Below are 16,823 nucleotides of genomic sequence, written 5' to 3' on the forward strand. Positions count from 1 at the left end.
CCAAGCCCCGCAAGCCTGTATCAGCTGGCACAGACCAGCCGTGGGTGTCTAATTGCAGTGTAGGCATACCTTGAGAGTACAGACGAAACCGTCTCCCTGCTGCCTTTTCAAAAGCTAAAAGTCACAGTGGCCCTTACCAAATGCCAGAGCACCTGCTGTAGCTGGGAAGAGCAATTGCAGGGAAAGTTCAGCTCAGCCCTGTAGCCTTGGGCTGGATCATGCTTAGTTTGTATGGAATGTTTGAAGAATTTAGCTTTCATACTCCGAGCCTCTACTGAGTTGTGGTAAATGACTGTTTTCAGACACGTATAATGTCGCTATATTTGGGTGGATTTTCACAGAGATAACAAAAAACACCTTCCTGTCAAATTTAGCGAGGGGTTTGCCTTTTTCAAGTCCTTACTTCAAAGTGTGAAGATGTTACAACTGTTTTAGCTGAGAAGTTTTATCAATTTTTTGACACTGGCAAAATAGTGTATTTTTTCTCTAACCTCATTCTTGGAAACGGACAATTTGTTGCTTGCTGAAACTTTAAAAAATAAAAAATCAGCCTAAGGCAGACAAAATTTCTGCCTGAACTTTTTTTTTAATTTGGTAAAGTTATAAGCAACTGAAAACAGATTATTACAATGGAAAACATAGGGCAACCTCAACTACAGATGTAACTACACCTCTACCCCGATATAACGCGACCTGATATAACACGAATTCGGATATAATGCGGTAAAGCAAGTTCAATATAACGTCGTTTCACCTATAATGTGGTAAGATTTTTTTGGCTCCTGAGGACAGCGTTGTATCGAGGTAGAGGTGTACCAGCAACTACTACAAACCTATGAGAATCCACTAGAAAGGTTCATTATTTTCTCTTGCTTTCTCAATCTGATATAATTTATGACTTTGCTCTTGAATCCTGATATGCACAAATATCTCTAGGTTCGTGCCTAGGTATTACAGTGATATACACAGTAGAAATACATAGAAATAACTTGAATGGTTTTACGTAAAAATTAAAAAGAGCTTGGAGGTGTAGGTAACAGGACTTTTTCTGCAGTTCAACAGTGCTATATTTTTCAGTGTAGTCTCTTACCGACCTGCCCTTTAGATGTTGCCAAACCAATCTTTTATTTAGTCACTACTTTGGCATTCTTCAGCTAGTCTCTTTTGAGCACCCCAAACAACAACAGCAGAATTCTCCTTTGGTGCCTTACTCACTAGCACGTTTCAGTCTGTTGAAACCCAAAATTGATTAATATTGGGAAAAATTGGCTAGGAGGTTTCTCTTTGTTACTATTTACAATTTTCTGTCCTGGCCTGCATGTGTACCATTATTTCTTGTTATACCCACATCTGTCTTCGTTAAATGCACACCCCATATCACTGTGTCACCATTTCTGACTTTGTTCCTTCTATCATACCACACTGTACATCTGGAACAACCATTCAGTTAATTATGCCAAGCTCCTTCCGTTTCCTTTTTTTTTAAAAATATGTGCCTATATATCACATCCACAGAGCATCCCATCTATGAGGTTCAAACATCGTTTTGTTTTTCCCCTGCACTGTATTTTACCTGCTGTGCCCCTGAAAGTGATAAGCTCTGTGGAGCAGATCTATTGTTTGGCACAGTTCATCTGCTGTTTAACATCATGTATGTTGACTAATTTAGAAAAATAAGCTAAAATCATGACTCATTCTGTAAATTCATGGATTAGCTTTCTTAATGTAAACAATGTATGGTATAAAAGTAGGGACAACAGCAAGGGGAAGAAAATGTGAATTTGTGTATATAATGAGTGTGTTTCTCACAATGAGGTGCTGTTGGAAAGTACACTCGTTAGTTTTCTTCTTTGACAATTTTCTGGAGAACATAATCTATAGAAGTAACATCACTTTTGAAGAGACTGTGCTTTGTCCTTTCAGCTGCCTTGAGGGTCTGATTTTTTTAGCAGTAGGTGAAATTAATACTTGCACCAAATGAACCTTTTAGAGATGAGCACTTTTTTGTTCACCCAGATTGTTTACAATTTCAGAATTATAACTGTGCCTGGTCCTTCCCCCTGCCTCCCCCCCTCCCCCGCGCAAGTGGTGGTCTTTCGTGAAAGGAACATGCCATTGTCAGTCTTGCCAAGGTGTGTTTGCAACAAACCTCACTCTCATGAACGAAGAAATATGAGAAGAAAATAATTCCCTCTCCCCAGATTATTTATACTAGTTGGATTACTAATAGACAGCTTTATTCAGGAATATTGAGAGTGGACAGCTGCAAATGATACAGTCCTTCCGTCTGATCAACACTGTCTTGCGTTACATCATTTCCCCTAAGTGCTACTGCTAACAAAATGCTGCTCTGAATAACTTCAGAATATTAGCCAAAATAGATTAATTTATACTGTAATATCACTTGGACATACCCTTTTGCAAGCAATATTTGCTAGTAATGTATATATGGGTGATTTTTTTCAGTGTGTATTATAGTTTTTGAACAGATGGTGCAAGGGAAATATCCTGGGGACAGATAATTCAAAGCCAGCCTGTTCCTAGTTATCTTGTCAATATGCAATCATCACTTTTTTATAACATATCATTGTAATTTTATATTAACCTCTAAACTACGGGAGTTTTCATCCCATAAAGACAACTACATTGGCATAAAATAGGTCACAGTTGCTGCTATTGCCAATGAGATTGTCCCATCATAACCATTAAAATCAGTCATTTGTATTTTTTGCCATAGAAGCTGAGCTGATGCAATGTGAAACCATGTAAATTCGCAAAACTGTGTGATGTCAAACCAGTCTGCCGTGCCCTTTGTTGCTCTGACTAAATCTTAGTGGTCATGATTGAGATTTCACAGTGGTTTGGGCCACTCTCCTGTAAATGGGTTCAAAATTTTTGCAGTAAATAAGCACATCCAGTTTGCTGGTTGTACACCTTTGTAAACTTTCCTGTCAGGTGACCACCTACAAACCACTTGTCACCGATCAAATCTGAGTTCTATCTTCACCTTCCATTTTATTGCTTTTTAAATGGATTATTGAAACAGTGAGCAGTTTTATGATTTAGCAAGAACAGAAGAGAATATAGAAGCCTAAGAAAGGAGAATGGCTAGATAGTGACGAGTATTTAGCAGACAGTTTTCAAAGATGGATTTTTCATATTTGGAAGTTTAAATTGTAGGAGAGTTCTGCTTTGAATTATTGCATCTCATTTAGATGGATCTTATTTGGTCTTCCTTGGCTAATGTTGCTGAAGACATCTGACATCATGCCTGTGAAAATGACTTGGCACCTTTTAAGAACCTATAGTATTCAGAAAAGGAAGCATTAAGCTGAGTAGTCTGAAATCATTATTTTAACCTGGTCATGATAAAACAAAGCTGTTGATTTTATATTAGGAAACTTCCCCCTCAAGCCATTCTTGCAGATAGGGCAGAACTTGTGCTGTAAGTGCTTTTTCCTTGAAACCCACTGAATGTTTTTTAGGCTACTTTACTTTTAGCCTTTGGCAACATAACTGTTTTTTGGCCTGTTTTGTTTGGTTTGGGTTTTTGCTGAATTTTGCCCCGATAATGATGATAGATTAGAACAGAAAAAAATATGTACGAAATAAGCTTTTGCTTGTATTTTGCTCCTGGGGGAATTCTGTGCCAAATAATTAAAATTTCTGCACACAGTATTTTAAAATTCTGCATATTTTATTTGTCAGAATAACTCAACATAATCATGCGAGTGTCCATTAATTTGGTAATTTATTTCAAAATATCTGTCAACAAGTATGTCTTAAACAATACAGACAACAAAAAAGATTCAGGAAATGTTTTTTAACAAATAAATTCTTTATTAGGCATATTAATGCAGAACTTTGAGTAATTCATTTAAACTACAACACAGATGTATTTTCCCGCACCCCTCAGAAGCAGTGCAAAGTCTTAGGGGAATCAGTGGTAATGGAGGAGCTGAGGGAGAGGGAAGCAATTGCTGGAAAGGAGCCTGGGAGTAAACGTGAAGGGTTGTTGGCTGTGGGTGGGAGAAGTATGAAACAGGTTTTTTGTGGGAGGAGGGAGTGTTATGGAGTTGGGGAGCCTCTCCCATGCAGACTCTGGCTGACCCCCTAGCCTCTCCCATTCAGTCAGGCACATCTGCCCTGTGCATGTGTCCCTGCACCCCTTGCCCCCATGTGTCCTGGCACCCCCACTCAGCCCCTGCCCCAGTCTGTCCCCTTCCAATAGCCCTTCTGAACTCCAGTCTATGTGACCCCCCCACCCCCAGCAGCCCCAAAGGCAGGGTGCTGTGAGGAACACAGCCTCCTCTTCTCCCTATCCACAGCTGGCTGCTCCTGCCCTGGGATTGGCTGCCCTCTGTTCTAGTGCCACAGCAGCCCCGGTGGGCGCAAGGCCTAATTGCAGCGCCTCTCAAGCAGAATGTATTTTCTGCCGAGAATAAAAACTGGGGGGGTGGGGGAAGGGGGTATATGAATTCTGCACATGTGCAGGATGCAGAATTCCCCCAGGAGTAGTATTTATTTGATTAGTCTACAGAAGATTTTGGCTTAAAAAAAAATCCAAAACGCCAATTCAAGGCACTTCCCCTTGGGAGACAGAGCAGTTTTAGACACTGTGCAGTGAAGTGCAGTGATCTAGCAGATGAGATCATTATTAAAGGCCAGCTGCTACGTAGTTTGGTGTGATGGAGTTGCCTTTGCAGATTATTTATATTGCTCAAAACCAAGGACAGTTCTAATCAGATTTTAATTCACTGTGCATCCAACAGGAATTTAACTAGTAACACAGTAAGGATTAATCTAGGAATCCTAATTAAGATAGCAAAAAGAATCCCAGATTTGTTAAAGTATCCAGTCTCCATTATGGCATTCATTCCTTAAACTTTATCTTACTAACAAGGTCTGCTATGCAAAACTCAATCAGCTTTATAAATTCTGCTCTTCTGAGACTGTTTGTGGAATGAATGGTAGGTGGTTTTTAAAATTATTTTAAGAGGTTATTTGTGTAAATGAATGTAAACTAAGGCCTTGTCTACACTTACGGGGGCGCAGGGGTTGACGTGCGGCGATCAATGCATCGGTAGTCGATTTAGCGGGTCTAGTGAAGACCAACTAAATTGACCGCAGATCGCTCTCCCGTCGACTCCAGTACTCTACCTGAACAAGAAGCTTAAGGGGAGTCGATGGGAGAGCATCTCCAGTTGACATTGTGTAGTGTGGACCCTGTGGAAGGTAGATCTAAGTACATCGACTTCAGCCACGTTATTCACGTAGCTGAAGTTGCGTAACTTACATCGATCTCCCCTGTAGTGTAGAGAAGGCCCAAGAGAACCATTGTTAGCAAAGGAATATGATGCCACTAATTATAGTAAGCTGAAAACAAGTTGAAGGAGGGGTGAAGTAAAAGTGTGTACGACAATACATTTGTGTAAGGTGTAATTCTTAAAGCATAGTTTTAGGTGTTTTTTGTATTCCCTTTTTTTGGCAATACTTTTGTATTACCGCAGTGTTGTGGACTATGACCCCACTATAGTAGGAGCTGTACAAACACAGAACAAAAAGATAGTCCTTGCCCCAAAGAGCTTATAGTCAATTATTTTTATCTATTGGGATGCTTTTTAGACTGTGTGGTTTCAACTACCAAGAATATGGCAGAGAAGGAAAATGTCCCAGAATAACTCAAATCCCAGCCAGCAAGGATTGGCTTATCTTTTCACGGAGGGCACTATGAGACAGAAAACATAGGTTGTGTTGAATCCAGTCCCTCAGGCCTTGTCTGACATCTTCAATGCCAACAATGAAGCTATCAACAAAAGATTACGTAACAATATACATTAATCCCACACATTGACCATAAGATTGGCTCCAGCAACACCGGGTGAAGGTTCAGTGCTTGAAGTGTTATTTTAAGGATTGTATTTATTATTCAGAGTTCCCAGGCAAATTAATCCTTTAAAAACAGGACATAGGCCTGGTCTACCCTGGGGAGGGGAATCGACCTAAGATACGCAAGTTGATGTATCTTAGGTCGACTTACCTCGTGTTCTCACAGCATGGGGTCGACTGCTGCCGCTCTACCATCAACTCTGCTTCCGCCTCTCGCCACGGTGGTGTATAGGAGTTGACGGCAGAGCGATCGGGGATCGATCACTATCCGGCGGGTAGTGTAGACGCACCCACCATTAATACATTGGGAATGTTGTGTTGATTTGATACCTTAGTTTGTATTTGGGCAAAAATCCTGAACTACACTTTTTTTAAATGGCTACCTGAAGTATTAGGATTATTGAATTTCCATAAACTTTTGCAGTTGGCATGGGTGACGCTTTACCATTTATCCCAATATAAAGACAAAAATGCACCAAAACCATTCTTATTCCCCGGCAACATTTAATCTGAGAAATAATTAAAAAAACATCAAACTCTGGAAAAAAATATTATACCAAAAATTAGTGAAGGTCTATCCAGATTAAGAACTGGTTAAAAAGAGAAACTGTTTTGGAAGTGAAACAGACAAGACTGAGATGAAACTAAAAGCTGCTGTTTCCAGTTAAGAGTAGTATCTCGTGGCAGGATTATATCACAGTCGTGTGTGTGTGTTTGTGTGTGTATTCTCTATATCTAGGTTCAGTGGGTCATCTTGGAGGAAGAAAAACTTGTTACTGACACTTCCCAGAATTAAAACTTTGTTTAGAGACTTGTGAGGTTGTTTAAATCCAAGCTTCACACAACATACTTGTAGGGATGGCATAGCCTCTCTACATCAATAGCAGAGGCAGTTTGGTGGGTAAGGATTCTATGTCATGGGGGGGAATGTCTACTTACCGTTTCTTATGGGATGTGACTAGATGACCCTTCCCCCCCGCCCCAGCTTTCATGTATCCAAGGATGATATGAGAATTTCATATGCAAATTTTTTAGGGCGCCTGTGAAAACATAATTGTTTTCAGGGTTGACAACTTCAAACTTTTATAAAAACTATCGGTACTTTGAAAACATGTTTTTCATTTATCCTTTCCATGCTTCTTTTGTAACAGATGATAGTTTTAAATATTATTACTACTACTAATAATACATAGCTTTTTTATAGTGCTTTTCATCAGTAGATCTCAAAGTGCTTTACAAAGAGAATTTTGATGATCATTTTACTTGCAACCCATTTAATACATTTGGCCTATTCTTGCAGTCTTAAAACTTGAATCAACAATCACTAAACTCAATGGAAGTGACTTCACTGTTACTCCGAGTTTTGTCTGCATTAACACAGAACAGGGCTTCACTGGGAACACAGTCTGCATAAGGACTAAACCCACTGATGGCCAGTAAATCTGTGACAATAAGAGACTTGCTCTGTTTCCACTTAATGATTTTTGTCTTGAGAATGAGGAACCCCTCGGTAAAGCTACGAATTCTGACACTGACGTGATTCTGGATAGTTTTAATTCCTATTACCACGGTTGTCTTCTCCCCCCCCACCCCCAAATCCTAATCTTTAGACTAAAAGTGCCCAATTCTTTCAATCTTTCGTCATAGGTCATATCTTCTAACCAGGGCCGGCGCTTCCATTAGGCGACCCTAGGCGGTCGCTTAGGGCACCAGGATTCGGGGGGCGGCATTTTGTGCGCTCCCCAGGGGGCGCACGGGAGCTTCCGGTTCCGCTCCCGTCGCGCCGCCAAAGAAGGACCTTCTGCCGACCTGCCACGGAAAACAGTGGCAGGCAATTGAGCAGCTCAATGACTGCCGCTGTCGCCTGCGGCATTTCGGCGGAGAGTCCTTCTTCGGCGGCGCGAAGGGAGTGGAACCGGAAGCTCCCGCGCGCCCCGTGGGGAGCGCACAAAATGCTGCCCCCCGAATTCTGCCTAGGGCGCCTAACCCTCTTATTTTTGCTTGCATCCGAAGAAGTGGGTATTCACCCACGAAAGCTCATGCTGCAAAACGTCTGTTAGTCTATAAGGTGCCACAGGATTCTTTACTGCCTCTTATTTTTGTTGCTCTCCCCTGCACTGTCTCGAGTTTGTCCACAACTTCCTTAGTGTGGTGCCAAAAACTGGACTCAGTATTTCAGTTGAGGCCTCACCAGCGCTCAGTAGAGCGAAACTATCTCCCATGTCTTACATAAGATATTTGTGCTAATCCATCCCAGAATGACATTTCCCTTTTTTTGGAACAGCATCACACTAAGTCATAATCAATTTGTGAACCACTATAATCCCCAGAACCTAGTCTGCAGTACTACTTCCTAGTTAAATGTCCCCCATTTTGTATTTGTATTTAATTTTTCCTTCCTAACTGTAGTACTTTGCACTTGTCTTTATTGAATTTATATTGATTTATCATTTTACATCTTCTCACATCCTCCTATTTGTTACTTTTCCCGTTAAAATGCTTCGCTTCCTTCCCCTTAGCATGTAATTTATATCAATTTATGCTAATTTATATGCATATAACTTGCACATGTAACCTTTCTGAATTTGGCCCACTATATTCTGGTCTTATCATTTTTGTTGTTTTTCCCTGAACTTCCTTCCATGCAATACATCACCATCCTTTTGGTAAAGTGCTGCCTAGAAATTATTGCTGTATTCCAGGTGCAATCACACCAATTAACCAATTAACCAACTGTGAGTTCCCTGCTACACAGCAAATGTTCTAAGTGGTGGAGGCCTGGCCAGTAGATCTCTGAACTATGTAGATACACAGATCAAAACTTGTGTAGGGATTGGGTAGCAAGATGCATCCCCTGTTGCAGCCTCCACAGAATGGCTGAGCATTGGCATGTGCTCTACATCTTGAGTCTGAAATGGAGGTTCGGGGGAGGAGAGGAAGAAAACTTTACTTGTGGGTGTGGAAGAGCGTTTGGCCCTTAGTATGTGCATATTCTTGCTTAAACTGTGTTTTTTGGGGGTGGGGGAAGACTATCCAAATCTGTGAAAAGTATAGTGCTTTCTGCTAGACATAGCTGACTTTCTTGAATCCACAGTTGTTGACAGAGCATGCTGACGTTAAGAGTATAACATTCTAAAACAGGACTGTTCATAAAAATCTCTGGCATTCTCCCTCTTCCCCCCAGCTTTTCCCATTTGGGGTAAGAACACTATTCAGTATTGGGCAATTAGTTGCATTTCATTCATGTGCTGTGTGTGTAATGGATAAGTGTTTAACATTTTATTCTTCTGGCAGCCAAAGTGAAAATAATTATTTGATCTGGCATAAGCGACCATCTGTGTGGTAAAATGAGATTAATTATATAATTACATAAAGACAAATTCATTGGACTCTTATTTCATGTTGCGGCCAAACTCCCAGGAAGGCAAAGTTGCGTGACCGCGTTCTTGCTGCAGTTAGTGAAATGGACTTTGATATTTCTTTACGAAAGTGAAGGAAGTTGAAGCTTAGTTAACCGTGAGTCTCTAGTCTCTCTTGGCTGATCACTGATAAATAATGATGTAAAAATAGGGGTAGGGTTTGATGATAGAGCAGTTTTTCCCCCTGATAAAAAAGAAATCAAGAAAGAATTAAATTCCATTCTGCTTGAGCTTTTTAGTTTTGTTTGTTTCCATCTATCTAAACCTATTAATCAGGAAATTGCAGTCCTGGGAAGAGAGATGCCAATAAGGTAAAACAAGATAAAGTTAGTTTAAAAAACAAAAACAAAAAAAAAAACCTTAGAAGGATGCAATTGCTACATAAGACTCAAAGTGTGAGATGTTAAATCTCCCTTTGTTGTTTCCAGTCAGGACAGCTCACTACATTTGACTTTGAGGAATTCAACAGAAGATCAATTTTAGTTGGCAATCTCAAAGCTGGTTATGGAAATACGAATAAGAGCCAACCTGATTAATGGGGATAAAGGCAGGTTTTGCAGATAGACAGGAGAGTAGCACAAGAAAGTAAATCCAGTTTAACATCAGTGCTGCACTAACTAGAGATGCCACAAAAAACGAGCAGTGTTCAGATAAGACCTACTGGAATGCAGGGCAGAGACCATCTTCTGGTTCGTGTAACAATAGATTCTAAAGACTTTTACAGTTCAAGGTTTACAGTTGTTCAAGGACCACCCTACTGAAACAGAATGAACCAATAGAATCCTAAAAAGTGAACAGTTTTAGAAGTACAAATTATAGGGGAGCCACCTTGTGGACAAAAAAGATATTTGTGGCAGCATGTGAATTTTTATTTATTTATTTATTTTAAATAAATACCCAATTTGAGCTGCAGCTCACAAGACACATTGTGTGGTTTGTTCCACCTTTTAAAGAAACAAACAAACAAAACTTAACTAATATTGTCTTTTTTAGATCACACCCATTAATCTGAAATAGTAATAATAACTTTTTATCTAGAAGATATTTGAAAATGTCACAATATAGTAGTATGGATGGTTGCTACAATACCAAACTATGACATCCTACATTATTGGAGCTGGTGACGTTTCCCGGGGGTACCCAGTGTGGTGAGGCACCTTGCTAACCCCGAGGAAGCCTTGTCTGTGCCTGCTGAGGATCAGATCTCCAACTTCACTGGCCAGGGGCATAAGGTTTCCAGGTGCCCAGTTTTCAACCAGCAGCTCTGGTAGAAAAGGGTACCAGGCAGTGTCTGGTCAGATGTACTGACTGGACACCAAAAGTTGGGGTGGGGCACGGAGGGAGGCGCTGGGTAATCAACCTTCACCAGGCCCTGCTCAGCCAGAGCTGTCTCCTACCTGCATCTCATTTCACAAATCTTTCATCTGGTATCTGGCTCAGTATGCAGACATGGCCCTTATGGCCAGACAGAGAGAGGAGCATCTTGTTACCTGCTGCCTGAAAGGAGTATGTCTGGGATATGCTACCTCCTGGTGACCTGCCTCAATTCCTAGAATTTAAGAACATCATTTGAGTATAGTTATTAGGGCTGTCAATTAATTGCAGTGAAGTCAAGCGATTAACTCAAAACAAATTAACTCAAAGAAGTAATTGCAGTTTTAACTGCACAGTTAAACAATATTAGAATACCAATTTAAATTTATTATAAATATTTTGGATTTTTTCTACATTTTCAAATAGATTGATTTCAATTACAAGACAGAATACAAAGTGTACAGTGCTCACTTTATATTTGTGATTACAAATATTTGCACTGTAAAAAAAAAAAGATAAAAGAAATTGTATTTTTTCAGTTCACCGCATATACCTCACAGTGCAATCTCTATTGTGTAAGTGCAATTTACAAATGTGGACTTGTGGGCTCTAAAGTTTTACATTGTTATATTTTTGAGTCCAGTTATGTAAAACAAATAATTCTACATTTGTAAGTTGTACTTTCACAGTTAAGAGATTACACTACAATACTTGTATGAGGTGAACTGAAAAATACTGTTTATTTTTTACAGTGTAAATATTTGTAATCACAAATATAAAGTGAGCACTATACACTTTGTATTCTGTGTTGTAATTTAAATCAATATATTTTAAAATGTAGAAAATATCCAAATATATATTTAAATAAATGGTATTCTATTGTTTAACAGTGCGATTAAAACTGCAATTGTGATTATTTTTTAATCTCTCAATCAGGATTAATTTTTTTTAATCGTTTGACTGCCTTAATAGTTACATTACTCATTAAATATTATTTGTATACATATTTCATGACTATTATGACAACCAGTGGGCTCTTGGTAGAAACTACACAGGTCACTCTTTGGTGAACTATTATACATCTATCAGACCCATGCGGTCCCTGTAAATTGCTGTGCACCCCTGTGCCATTTATCAGTTGGCACCAAGAGTCCCTGGTTCACAGAGCCTTAGTTCTTCTCTTGCCTGATTTTAATATTGATTCAAAATTGCTTTGATTGTTTGATAAATTATTAAACTGTAACATTTATTGGATTATGTCCAATGATTAAGGTAGTCAGTAGGGTGACCAGACAGCAAATGTGAAAAGTCAGGACGGGGGTGGGGGGGTAATAGGAGCCTATATAAGAAAAAGACCCAAAAATCGTGACTGTCCCTATAAAATCGGGACATCTGGTCACCCTAATAGTCATAGAATCATAGAATCTCAGGGTTGGAAGGGACCTCAGGAGGTCATCTAGTCCAACCCCCTGCTCAAAGCAGGACCAAACCCAACTAAATCATCCCAGCCAGGGCTTTGTCAAGCCTGACCTTAAAAACCTCTAAGGAAGGAGATTCCACTACCTCCCTAGGTAACCCATTCCAGTGCTTCACCACCCTACTAGTGAAAAAGTTTTTCCTAATATCCAACCTAAACCTCCCCCTCTGCAACTTGAGACCATTACTCCTTGTTCTGTCATCTTCTACCACTGAGAACAGTCTAGATCCATCCTCTTTGGAACCCCCTTTCAGGTAGTTGAAAGCAGCTATCAAATCCCCCCTCATTCTTCTCTTCTGCAGACTAAACAATCCCAGTTCCCTCAGCCTCTCCTCATAAGTCATGTGCTCCAGCCCCCTAATCATTTTTGTTGCCCTCCGCTGGACTCTCTCCAATTTATCCACATCCTTCTTGTAGTGTGGGGCCCAAAACTGGACACAGTACTCCAAATGAGGCCTCACCAGTGCTGAGTAGAGGGGGATGATCACATCCCTTGATCTGCTGGAAATGCCCCTACTTATACAACCCAAAATGCCATTAGCCTTCTTGGCAACAAGGGCACACTGTTGACTCATATTCAGCTTTTCGTCCACCGTAACCCCTAGGTCCTTTTCTGCAGAACTGCTACCCAGCCATTCGGTCCCTAGTCTGTAGCAGTGCATGGGATTCTTCCGTCCTAAGTGCAGGACTCTGCACTTGTCCTTGTTGAACCTCATCATATTTCTTTTGGCCCAATCCTCTAATTTGTCTAGGTCCCTCTGTATCCTATCCCTACCCTCCAGCGTATCAACCACTCCTCCCAGTTTAGTGTCATCTGCAAACTTGCTAAGGGTGCAGTCCACACCATCCTCCAGATCGTTAATGAAGATATTGAACAAAACCGGCCCCAGCACCGACCCTTGGGGCACTCCACTTGATACCGGCTGCCATCTAGACATGGAACCATTGATCACTACCCGTTGAGCCCGACCATCTAGCCAGTTTTCTATCCACCTTACCGTCCATTCATCCAGCCCAGACTTCTTTAACTTGCTGGCAAGAATACTGTGGGAGACTGTATCAAAAGCTTTGCTAAAATCCAGAAATAGTACATCCACTGCTTTCCCCTTATCCACAGAGCCAGTTATCTCATCATAGAAGGCAATTAGGTTAGTCAGGCATGACTTGCCCTTGGTGAATCCATGCTGACTGTTCCTGATCACTTTCCCCTCCTTTAAGTGGTTCAGGATTGATTCCTTGAGGACCTGTTCCATGATTTTTCCAGGGACTGAGGTGAGACTGACTGGCCTGTAGTTCCCTGGATCTTCCTTCTTCCCTTTTTTAAAGATGGGCACTACATTAGCTTTTTTCCAGTCATCCGGGACCTCCCCCGATCGCCATGATTTTTCAAAGATAATGGCCAATGGCTCTGCAATCTCATCGGCCAACTCCTTTAGCACCCTCGGATGCAGCGCATCCGGCCCCATGGACTTGTGCTCGTCCAGCTTTCCTAAATAGCCCTGAACTACTTCTTTCTCCACAGAGAGCTGGTCACCTCCTCCCCATACCGTGCTGCAGAGTGCAGCTGTCTGGGAGCTGACCTTGTCTGTGAAGACAGAGGCAAAAAAAGCATTGAGTACACTAGCTTTCTCCACATCCTCTGTCACTAGGTTCCCTCCCTCATTCAGCAAGGGGCCCACACTTTCCTTGACTTTCTTCCTGTTGCTAACATACCTAAAGAAACCCTTCTTGTTACTCCTAACATCTCCGGTACTATGGTGATAGGGTCCTCATAATCTAGATAGATTAAAGCAGGAAATTGATAATACAGCCTTTCCTAGGCCTCCCATAATACTAGTGTGATAGATGATACATTCTTTGTACATCACCAGTAAATTGTAGGCTCTTAAATACTGACGCTTTGTTCTTCGGGGGTGCATCTTTATAAAATGATTGTGTGGTATCCAATGCAAAGTTTGTCATATTGGGTGTCTTTGGAAGGCTCATGATGCACTGAGCTTGGTTGTTATAGTGATGTTATAGTAATTGTTATAGTGATGTTATAGTAAGGTTACAGGTTATATTCAAAAGTGTTAAGATCAGCGTAGAATGTATTTTGCTTTTATTTCATTTGACTAAATCTGACTTGTTATGCTTAGATTTTAAGTGATTATAAGTCAATCTTTATAGTTAATAAATCTGTTTGTTTATTCTACCTGAAGCAGTGCATTTGGTTTGAAGCGTGTCAGAGGCTCTCCTTGGGATAACAAGCCGGGTACATATCAATTTCTTTGTTAAATTGATGAACTCATATAAGCTTGCAGCGTCCAGTGGGCATAACTGGACGCTGCAAGACGGAGGCTCCTAGGGTTGTGTCTGGGACTGGAGATATTGGCCATGTCATTTGGTTGCAAGTAGCTCGGAGCAGCTTACATGCCAGAAGCTGTGCGTGAACAGCCCAGGAGTGGGGGTTCTCACAGCAAAGCAGGGTAAGGCTGGCTCTGAGAGTCAAGCATCTTTGACCATTTCACCTAACCCTTGCTCTCACTTATTCATCTTACCCATCCTAGATTACAAACCTCAAAGCAGCTTCATAAAGTTTCCATTATTTTTAAGTCAGCCTGATACAGAGGTGGTTTTTCCTTCTTTTCTTCCTGTTGAAGTATAGAATTGTCCCGCTCTGCTCCTCAAGCTAGATTCATCCCAAGCCAAGAATTGGCAGTATTTAGTTCTGTACCAGTGATGGGTTTGAGGTCTCTTCTCACTACTCTGCACAGGTAGAAATGGAACGTTTTAATACCATTGGGAAAGGGAGATTGAAAGTTTTGACCTTTTAGGTATAGAAAAATTGGTTTACGGTTATTTTAGAGATGTTTATGGCTCCTTCTGAGTCCTCTACAATTGGACTCATGGTAATAAGTAGAGCTCCATGATTTTTGCAAATATGAAACACAAAATAAAACTAAAAACAATAAAATTCACCCTACAGCAGTGGCTCCTGTCCTGCTGGTCTGGGCCTGACTCCTTGCTCTGGGTGTTTGCAGCCTGGCATATGTGATCACAGAACTGCTGAGGTTTGGCCCGGCAACTCCGCTGTCATGGTGATGGGATGAGTGGGGAAATTTAAGTGAATAGCATTGCAACCTGGCACATGGCCACTCACTCAAATCTGGCCCAGCCACCTCTCCATCATCACAATGGAGGGGTGACCAAGCCAAACCTGAGTGGTGCTGCCACACTGTGCACCAGATTAATGCCCAGAGCAGGGAGCCAGACCCATCCTGCAGGATAGGATCTGCCAGTGTGGGGTGGGCTTGCTCTGCAACCCCCTCCCCCCTCCACGCCTTGGGGGGATAAAATAGTTATTCCACGTGGAAAAAATAGGTAAAACAAAAGAATTCAAAATTCCCAAAAAATAGCACATGAAAATTATTTATTTAAAAAATAATGTTTTCACAGGGCTCTAGTAATAAAGCAGAGGCTTTATAGGCAGAGAAATAAAAAAAACCTCAAATGTTTTGAAAACTGACTAAAACACCTGGGCAGTATGTGGCATATACTGAATATATGGTGCTGTGGTTTCAAGATTTTTATCAGCATTCATTGGAATGATCTGCATAATTTATGAATGGTGAGGCCACAACCCCAAACTCATGCTGATAAAACTTTCATTACACACGTCACAGGCATTCATGTATATATTATCTGTACTGATTCCTATCACTATAACAGCTGGGTTTTTTGAGCTGGGAGTGTATCACTTTGAAGCTTTCCTGGAGGTATAGTTTAGAAAGCTTTCTCTGAAGAAAAAGGTGGGTCTGATGCCCTGTCTGCTGTTGTCCTGAAAGTTTGTTAGCCAGAATCATAGTTAAAACTATACTGCTTTATATAACAGTGTTAACGGACTAGGAAGGTGTCTACACTTGAGAAATAACTGAATTTGGCATTGGATTAGACACTAGCTGCCACAACCCTTCTCGTTCCTAAACTGGTATTAAATAGTCCTGCTAGTGTGGATGTGGTGAACAGATTTCAAAATTCATTGTGACAGTGTGCTAATCAATTAATTTTTCGGTCTGTTGTGCTTTGCTGTGATGAGTATTGAACTCTGACTCCCATACCCCCTAATGGAACAACCATTTAATATTCACTTTGGGGGAGAGCCAGGTGATGCTGTCATATTTGTCATTAGGTGTCAAATAGAACAGGTTTAATAGGGCCATAGCCAAGAAAGGGGCATGTAAAATGGTTTAAGATAGAGGGCAGCTCTGTCTATGTTGACCAGGGAAACCATGCCAGCGAGAACAATACGTACGCATAAGACTTCTTAGGGCTTGTCTACACACTTTACAGCACTGCAACTTTCTTGCTCAGGGGTGTGAAAAAACACCCCCCTGAGCGCTGCAAGTTTCAGTGCTGTAAAGTGGCAGTGTAGACAGTGCACAAGCGCTGGTAGCTACTTCCCTCATAGAGGTGGGTTTTTCATAGCGCTGGGAGAGCTATAGCGCTGAGAGTGACTGCACAGCCACGACGTTGCTAGTGAAGACATACCCTTGCTAATGGCCTTCTCTTTTTAATGTCGGTTAGACTTAGTCTGTATTCAGACTTTTCAACTAGCCTAATTAACAATATTTTAAGCAAATTCACTTCCACAAAATGCTTCTGTAAGCCTAGGTTCTTAGTGCCTACATCTGTTTTAATCTGCAAAATATATTGTTATGCAAATATAGCAGAGATGCTACCAG

The 16,823-nt window shown here is 41.0% G+C and overlaps 1 protein-coding gene across 1 annotated transcript in view; it reads left to right on the forward strand.

Annotated features, from left to right (window-relative positions):
- The window catches only part of LPGAT1 (lysophosphatidylglycerol acyltransferase 1), a 137,876-nt gene that overhangs the window by 105,012 nt on the left and 16,041 nt on the right, over positions 1-16,823 (forward strand). The gene's annotated exons all lie outside the window — the stretch shown is intronic.

The sequence above is a fragment of the Mauremys mutica genome, chromosome 3, assembly GCF_020497125.1.
Source record: "Mauremys mutica isolate MM-2020 ecotype Southern chromosome 3, ASM2049712v1, whole genome shotgun sequence".
NCBI lineage: Eukaryota > Metazoa > Chordata > Testudines > Geoemydidae > Mauremys > Mauremys mutica.